This window comes from Mobula hypostoma, chromosome 18 (assembly GCF_963921235.1).
Source record: "Mobula hypostoma chromosome 18, sMobHyp1.1, whole genome shotgun sequence".
Classification (NCBI taxonomy): domain Eukaryota; kingdom Metazoa; phylum Chordata; class Chondrichthyes; order Myliobatiformes; family Myliobatidae; genus Mobula; species Mobula hypostoma.
In genome coordinates this window covers 53,612,348-53,619,667 of record NC_086114.1, presented here as the reverse complement: position 1 = coordinate 53,619,667, position 7,320 = coordinate 53,612,348, and the positions used below count along the sequence as shown (strand labels likewise).

The following is a 7,320-nucleotide window of genomic DNA, read 5'->3' as shown; positions in this document are numbered from 1 at the left end:
CAGTTACACCTTTATGTAAGGAGACCTGAACTTTATTAACCAAAACCAGATAAGACTTTTTGCCATTAGAGTTCCTCCTTTATATTAATTGATATCCTCATGTTGTTGACCCAGAATGTCCATAATTAACATCATAATTTATGGTGTAAATGTTAATTGTACATTAAAAGAAAACCTGAGGTAGGTGCAGAGTGAGTTCTATTGAAGGAAGCCTCCATGCCAGCAAATCAACTTCTGCTTCTTGTAAAATTTAATGGTGGTTGGCAGACCAACATTAGGTGTGTCGTTCTACCTATTGATATGGAGTGTGGAGCAACGAGACAGGATCCCCTCCTCCTTCCCTTTCTCCTATGGTCCACTCTCCTCTCCAGCCCTTTATCTTTCCTGCCCACCTGGCTTCACCCATCACCTTCTAGCTATTCCCCCCCCCATTTCATTCTGGCATTTTCCTTCTTCCTTTCCAATCCTGAAGAAGGATCTTGGCCCAAAACTTCGATTGTTTATTCATTTTCATAGATGCTGCATAGTTCCTCCAGCATTTTGGGTGGGTTGCTTAGGAAATATACACATTAGTTGCCCCCCTCACCAAACTCAAATATCAAAATGTCTAATGCTTTACAGACGGTCAAATATGCACATACATACATTACAATGGCAATGATATCCTGACAAACCTTCCATGTTAACCTGTGCCTGTCCCAAAGGTCTCAATTTAGCAATTAGATATTTCCTTTGCACTTCATAGAAACTGCATTCAAAGATGCTGCACCGTCTTCACTAGTGCACTACCCACAAATGTCTGTATCATGCATATTAATTCAGAACAAGGAATTAATCAACTTATTATTTACAATATGTAAATGTGTAAGTATAACTGTTCTCTGCTTTTATACCCATCTCCCAGTTGAATCCCCACCATTCTGAATTTTATATAAATACTTTCTTTGCATTATCCAAACTTTGCTGCCACAGCGATCAAATTGACATTTTAATTATGGCTTTCAACTCCCCTTTATACAAAGGCACCACATTTATATCCTTAATTTTCAGTGATTGATTGCCTAGTATGTCCGCCACTTTGTTTCCTTTAACCCCAAACTTAGACAGGACTCAGAACCAACACAGATCTGGACAAGCCTAGACCCTGCAGCATTACCAGGTAGTGTCCAATCTCAAGAAGAACGTCTCACTTACAAATCAACAAGTCAAGGTAGACTTTGGTGACTTATGACGCCATGAAGTGATGTGACGTCACTGAACACGGGGACTCTGATCCGGAAGCGGTTGCGTGCCAGCGGTCGGTATAGCAGAGCCACTTCCGGTTGGCTTCTTTGGTTTTTGCTTTTCTTCCGGAGGAGGAAAAAACAGAAAAAGCGGAGGGAAAGATCGGCGGAGAGCGGCAGGCGGCAGACCCGGCCCCACAGTACCGTACACGGTGAGAGCCCGCCGATCGCAGCACGGCCCGGGAGGGAACGCGATGCGGACAGTATTGGGAGCAGACGGGTGTGGGAGGGACACGGGGACGGGGAGTCCGGGTTGAGGAGTGAGGTTGGTGGGGGAGAAGCAGCGGCGGCGGAGAAGGAGAGGCGAGCGGATTCGGGGTAGGAGGTGGAGGAGAGGGGTATGTGACAGGAGGAGGAGTAGGAGGCGAGGGAGAGGGAGGACGGGTGTAGGAGAGGGGTCGGTGGCTGGGGACGAGGAGGAGAGGGGAAACGGTGGCTGGGAGAGGGGGAAGAGAGCAGGAGAAGGAAGCGCTGGGGAGAGAAGGGCGGGTTCAGGCGGAGGAGGAACGGGGTACGGGCAGGAGAAGGAGGGGGTGGGTAGGGGTACGGGGGCAGGTGGTGGAGGAAGTGGGGGAGAGGGGGCGGGGGTGAAGGAGAGGAAGGACAGTCAGGAGGCGGAGGTGGTGTGGGGGGAAGGGGGCAGGAGGAGGCCGTAGGGGTAAGGGAGCACGGGGGCAGGAGGTGGAGAGGAGCGGGAGGAGGAGAGAGGTACGGAATCGGAGTGGGGAGAGAGATTGGGTAATAGCAGAGGGAGAGAAAGTTGAACAGTGCTGTGTGGGGAGCATCTGTGGGATGGTATGGGTGCGTATAAAGCGAGGAGACAATATGGAATGAGAAGGAGTGAAGAAATGAGAATGGCAAGGTGGTGGGGAAGGGTGTAGTGGAGGTGGGCTAGTTTAATAATGGACTGCTGGAGGAGAGTGTATGGATGAGGAGGGTGCTGTTGGGACATGGTGAGCCAAATGAATAGGGTGGAACATAAGTTTGGGATGTGTGAGGGAATGGGGGTATTTAAGAGGTGAGGGGCTTGTCCAGAGTGGTGGACAGCATTAGGATGGTGGTGGCAGGTTGCAATTTGTGGGAGGGAGGGGCAGGTGGAGGAAGTGTGGATGTGAGATGCTGGCAGAGGTGGAGGAGGAGCTGGTTGGGCTGCTGGAGGTGTAGGGTAGGCAGTGGAGGACTGTCGTGGGGCCGGTGGAGGAGAAAATGAAGATGGGAGATGGGATATGAGCAAGTGGTGGTGTGGGGAGAAAAGGAGGTTGGAAAGGGAGCAGGAAGAGGAGAGCAAAGCATAATAGAAAGAGAGATGGAAGGAAAGATGTGGGTTCTGGCAGCAAGGAAGGAGAAGGACACAGAACTGAAGTGAAGACGGGGGAGGGAAAGGAGATGAATCAGGAATGATTTGCCTGACGACTAAATGCTCTTATGTTATGTAAATGAGCTTATGACGGGGCTGTAGAAATAAATTGGACTGTGAATAGAGAGCAAAGAGAGTTGGAATGGGCTCTGATGGGTGAGGGGTGTTTGGGTGCAGCAAGGTGAAGGGAACAATGTGCAAGTGAGTTGGCTCGCCTGAGAGAGGGCAGATGGCGTGCGGGTGGTCTGGGAATAGGGATGGAAAATGATTGGAAACACAGAGTGTTCAGGTTGGGGAAATGTCTGCGATGAGGATGGTAATGTTGAAGCAATGAAAATGGTGATCTTGAGCAACACATACACAAAATGCCGGAGGAACTCAGCAGGTCAGGCAGCATCTATGCAAATTAATAAATAACAGTCAATGTTTCGGGCCAAGATCCTCCTTCAGGACTGGAAAGGAAAGGGAAAGGTGCCAGACTAAAAAGGTGGGGGTGGGGGGAGGGATGGAGGACAAGCTAGAAGATAAGTGATGCCAGGTGTGTGAGGGAGACCGCTTTCCGAGGGATCACTTCCTCCAAGATTCCCTTGTCCATTCGTTTTTAACCCTGCAAGTGACAAAAATGCTACACCTGCCCATTCACCTCCTCCCTTACCTCCTTTCAGGGCCCCAAACAATTCTTCCAGATGAGGCAAAAATTCACCTGCGAATCTGCTGGGGTCGTCTGTTGTATCTGGTGTTCCCGATGTAGCCTCTACATTATTGAGACCCAATGCAAATTAGGGGACCACTTTGTTGAGCACCTCTGCTCCATTTGCTAAAAGTGGAATTCCCCAGTGGCCAACCATTTTAATTCTTATCCCTATTCTCGTTCCGACACATCGGTGCATGCCTTCCTCTTCTTCCACGACGAGGCAGCTCTCAGGGTGGAGGACCAACACCTCATATTCTGTCATGTTCACCTCATATCCACCAACCTGATGGCATGAACATTGATTTCTCCTTCTGGTAAAATGTTTTCCCCCTCCCTTCTTCTATTCTCCACTCTGGCCTGTTACCTCTTCTCTTCATCTGCTTCTTCCCTCGCTCCTGGGTCCATTCCCTTTTTCCTATATGGTCCACCTCCCCTCTTCTCTTCTCAGATTCCTTCCTCTCTAGCCCTTTATTATTTCCACTCACCTGGCTTCACCTATCACTTTCCAGTATCCTCCTTTTCCCCCCACTTTTTTATTCCAGTGTCTTCCTCCTTCCTTTCCAATCCCGAAGAAGGGTCTTGGCGCAAAATGTCGACTTGTTTATTTGTTTCCATAGATGCTGCCTGACCTGGTGAGTTCCTCCAGAGTTTTGCGTGTTGCTCTGCATTCCGGCATTGGCAGAATCTCTTGTGTTTAGGTGTCATTAACTTGCAATGCAGCTTCTTTCAAAACAGCCGGATTGGAACCTAATGGGCATGATGTGCCGTGTTTAAAGTTTTGTATTTACAAAAAGAACACTAAATTGATTTGAAACCATTTCGGGAAACGTGAGAAGTATGAAGTGAGCTGCTTCATGGTCTTTGATTCTTTTATTTAACTGAGGCTGGGGAGGCGCTCCGCAGCAGGGTCCTGCTGTTCTTGTCTCTTTGATGTGAGTGTTGGAAAGTGGGCTGTTCTTTGGTACAAGATGCATTGGCATTTAACTGGCAGCACCAAAGGTATGTTTTCTTCACACTGCTAGTGGTGAGCTCTCTGTCAGTGATTTGATGGGGCGATTAGAGGATATACTGTATAGTCAGCCTAGCTATATATGACATTTGCAGAGTACTGTAGTAATTTTATGTATTGCACTGTACTGCTGCTGCAAAAAAAGCAAATTTCGTGATGTGTGAGTGATGATAAACCTGATTCTGATGTGGGTCTGTATTGTGGACTGAGAGTGGAAAGTGGGGAAATCATGGTTGGAAAAAGGGGAAGGAAGAGGGCGGGGAGCGGAGTGCACCAGAGAGACATTCTGGAATGGTCAATAAACCAATGGTTTAGACTCAAACGACCTTGCCTCGTGCCTCCGGGCTGGGCATGTCTCTGCCACCAGTCCCCCATCCCTCCCGCGGCACTCCACCCTCACCATTCCCAACATCCTTTGCTCCCGCCAGATTCGCAAACTTGCTGTCCGCTCTACATTGACAAATACAGCACTGTGCAAAAGTCTTAGGCACCCTAGCTCTCTATATATACTAAGACTTCTGTATAATACTGTAGATGTAACAGCAGGGGGGTTTCATTTAAGGTTTATTCTGATTTAAACACTAAATAAAATTCTTTTTCAAGGTGAAACTGTTCAGAATTTGAAAAGTACAATTCCTTACGGTGATTCAGAAGGAGATCACATCAGCTCTCACAGGATCAATCCTGTTAGTCCTAGTCCTCTAACTCTCTGTAAAGTAGAGCTCATTTTCCCTCATACATGGCTGTCAATATTCCTTTGATTCATTTTTCTGTTAGGCCGTGCTGAGGGGTAGTTTACACTCACTAATTAACGTCTCTGGGATGTGGGAGGAAAGTGGAGGGCCCAGGGGAAGCCCATGTGGTTATGAAAAACATGCAAATGCCGTACTGATAGAATCTGGAGCAGAGAGGCAGCGACACTCTGCTCCCTGTGCCTTCCAAATTACTAAACTTGAGTAGATAGGTTTCTGTCAGAGATTCGCTTAAGTGCTTGACAAGGTTGGTCTGATGGGTTTATGGAGAAAATTGAGAAGAGGATATGTATACCAGCAGAGATCATTTGAGCTCAGAGACCTTTTGTCGGATAGTGAGTGATGGATTTTAGCAGCTAAACGGAATTTATAAATACTAAATTTGTAAATTGAAAACATTCCAAAAAATCTTTAAGGTTCAAAGTCACCATTTATAACCATGAGATTTATTTGCTTGTGGCCATACCCAATAAATCCAATAATGATAATAGAATCACCAACTGGGTGGACATCCAGTGTGCAAAAGATAACAATATGCAAATACAAAAAGAAAGAAAAATAATAATTAAGCAATAAGTATTGAGAACATGAGATGAAGAGTCCCTTGAAAGTGAGTCCATAAGCTGTGGGAACATTTCAGTGATGGGGCAAGTGATTTTTGAGTGAAGTTATCTCCTCTGTTTCAAGAGCCTGGAGGCCGAGGTGTAATAACTATTCCTGAACCTGGTAATGAGAGTCCTGAGGCTCCTGTACCTGCACCAGCAGCGAGAAGAGAGCATGTCCTGGGTGGTGGGGGTCCCTGCTGATGGAATCTGCTTTCCTGCGACAACACTTGGTGTAGATGTGCATTGTGGTGGGGAGGGCTTTAAACATGATGGATTGGACCGTATCCACTACTTTTTGTAGGATTATCCATTCAGGGGCATTGGTGTTTTCATTCCAGGCTGTGAGACAGCCAGTCAATATATTCTTCACCATAAGTGTGTCGAGGTATTAGATTTGGGCTGAAACTCTTCATCGCGAATCCTGATGGAGGGCCTCGGCCTGAAATGTTGACTGTTCATTCATTTCCATAATGCTGTTTGACCTGCTGAGTTCCTCCTGCATTCTGTGTGTTTTGCTCTGGGTTTCCAGCAAATGCAGAACACCTCTGTCCTAAAAAATTTACTACCATTCCCATTCTATTCTCCTATTATCTTGAAGGTGAGTCTTGCCAAGTGTTAGTAGTTAATGTTGATTGTTTGAGTTGTAAATTGAGTTTTGACTAATTGCTCATAATTACTTCCCGCTCAATCTTTAGATCCAACTGCCCCGCCTTACATTTTTAGAAGTAGTTATACACAGTCTAATCAAGATTGATGACAGCATTGGAAAATGGAACTTTATTTAATAGTCACAGGGATATGTTATTCTTCCTGAGCATTTAATTATAGCAATTTGTAGGCCTTTCTTCCACTCCACAACTTCTTTAATCAGAACAGGTTCTTTTATTTCCTTTAGCTGGTGATTAGAAAGTCCGGTTGGTGGTAGATGATATGACATTTCCAGTAGGTGGCTGGAAGAGATTCTTGTATGTCACCTGTTTCCCACGAATTTGAGCTCAACAACCTGTATCCACATTGTGTATCTAAGGCTTGAGGAGTTCACATATGTGTTTTAATCAATGTGTGAGGAATGGTTCTTTTAAGAATGTTGCTAGACTTCCATGCATGGGTTTGCTGCTCCTTGCACACCCCAGTGCCTTGTTTGCTGAAGCAGAGCACGGCAACGGATATCAGAGGACTGGCAGTCGTGGCCAGGTTGGCTTCAATGGCGGTGTGTGGGCATGGGGAAAGGCAAGCTTACAGACGGGTGGCAGACATCGTTGTGTGCACATGGCTGCCTAATCAAGTTTTAAGCAGACTGGTGATTGAGTTGATAAGATGTTCTGGCAGTGTTAGCAAGATGTAAGGGACGTGATTAAGGGGCTTGCTGATCTGGACTGAGTTAAATTCTGCTGATAGCTCTCTGAAGAACTTTCAGCTCAGATTGTTATAAAAACACATTTATGTAGTGCCATGCAAACCATGGCGATGTATGTATTTGTGCACATCTCATTTCATATCTTTACTTTAACCTCCAACTTTATATTTTATCTAATTCTTTATGCTTTGTAATGGTTGATTTTGTATTTTGCTGCATGACGCACCAGCACAGCAAATTCCTGTGGTGAATAACATTGATCG

General features: G+C 46.1%; 1 protein-coding gene across 4 annotated transcripts in view; it reads left to right on the top strand.

The window, feature by feature from the left end:
• The first annotated feature begins 1,303 nt into the window (after positions 1-1,303).
• The window catches only part of LOC134358542 (casein kinase I-like), a 191,898-nt gene continuing 185,881 nt past the window's right edge, over positions 1,304-7,320 (top strand). For all 4 annotated transcript variants that reach the window (XR_010020892.1, XR_010020893.1, XM_063070883.1 and 1 more), the window contains exon 1: positions 1,304-1,435. The gene's annotated coding sequence lies outside the window, so the exon portion shown is untranslated. The remainder of the gene's footprint in view (positions 1,436-7,320) is intronic.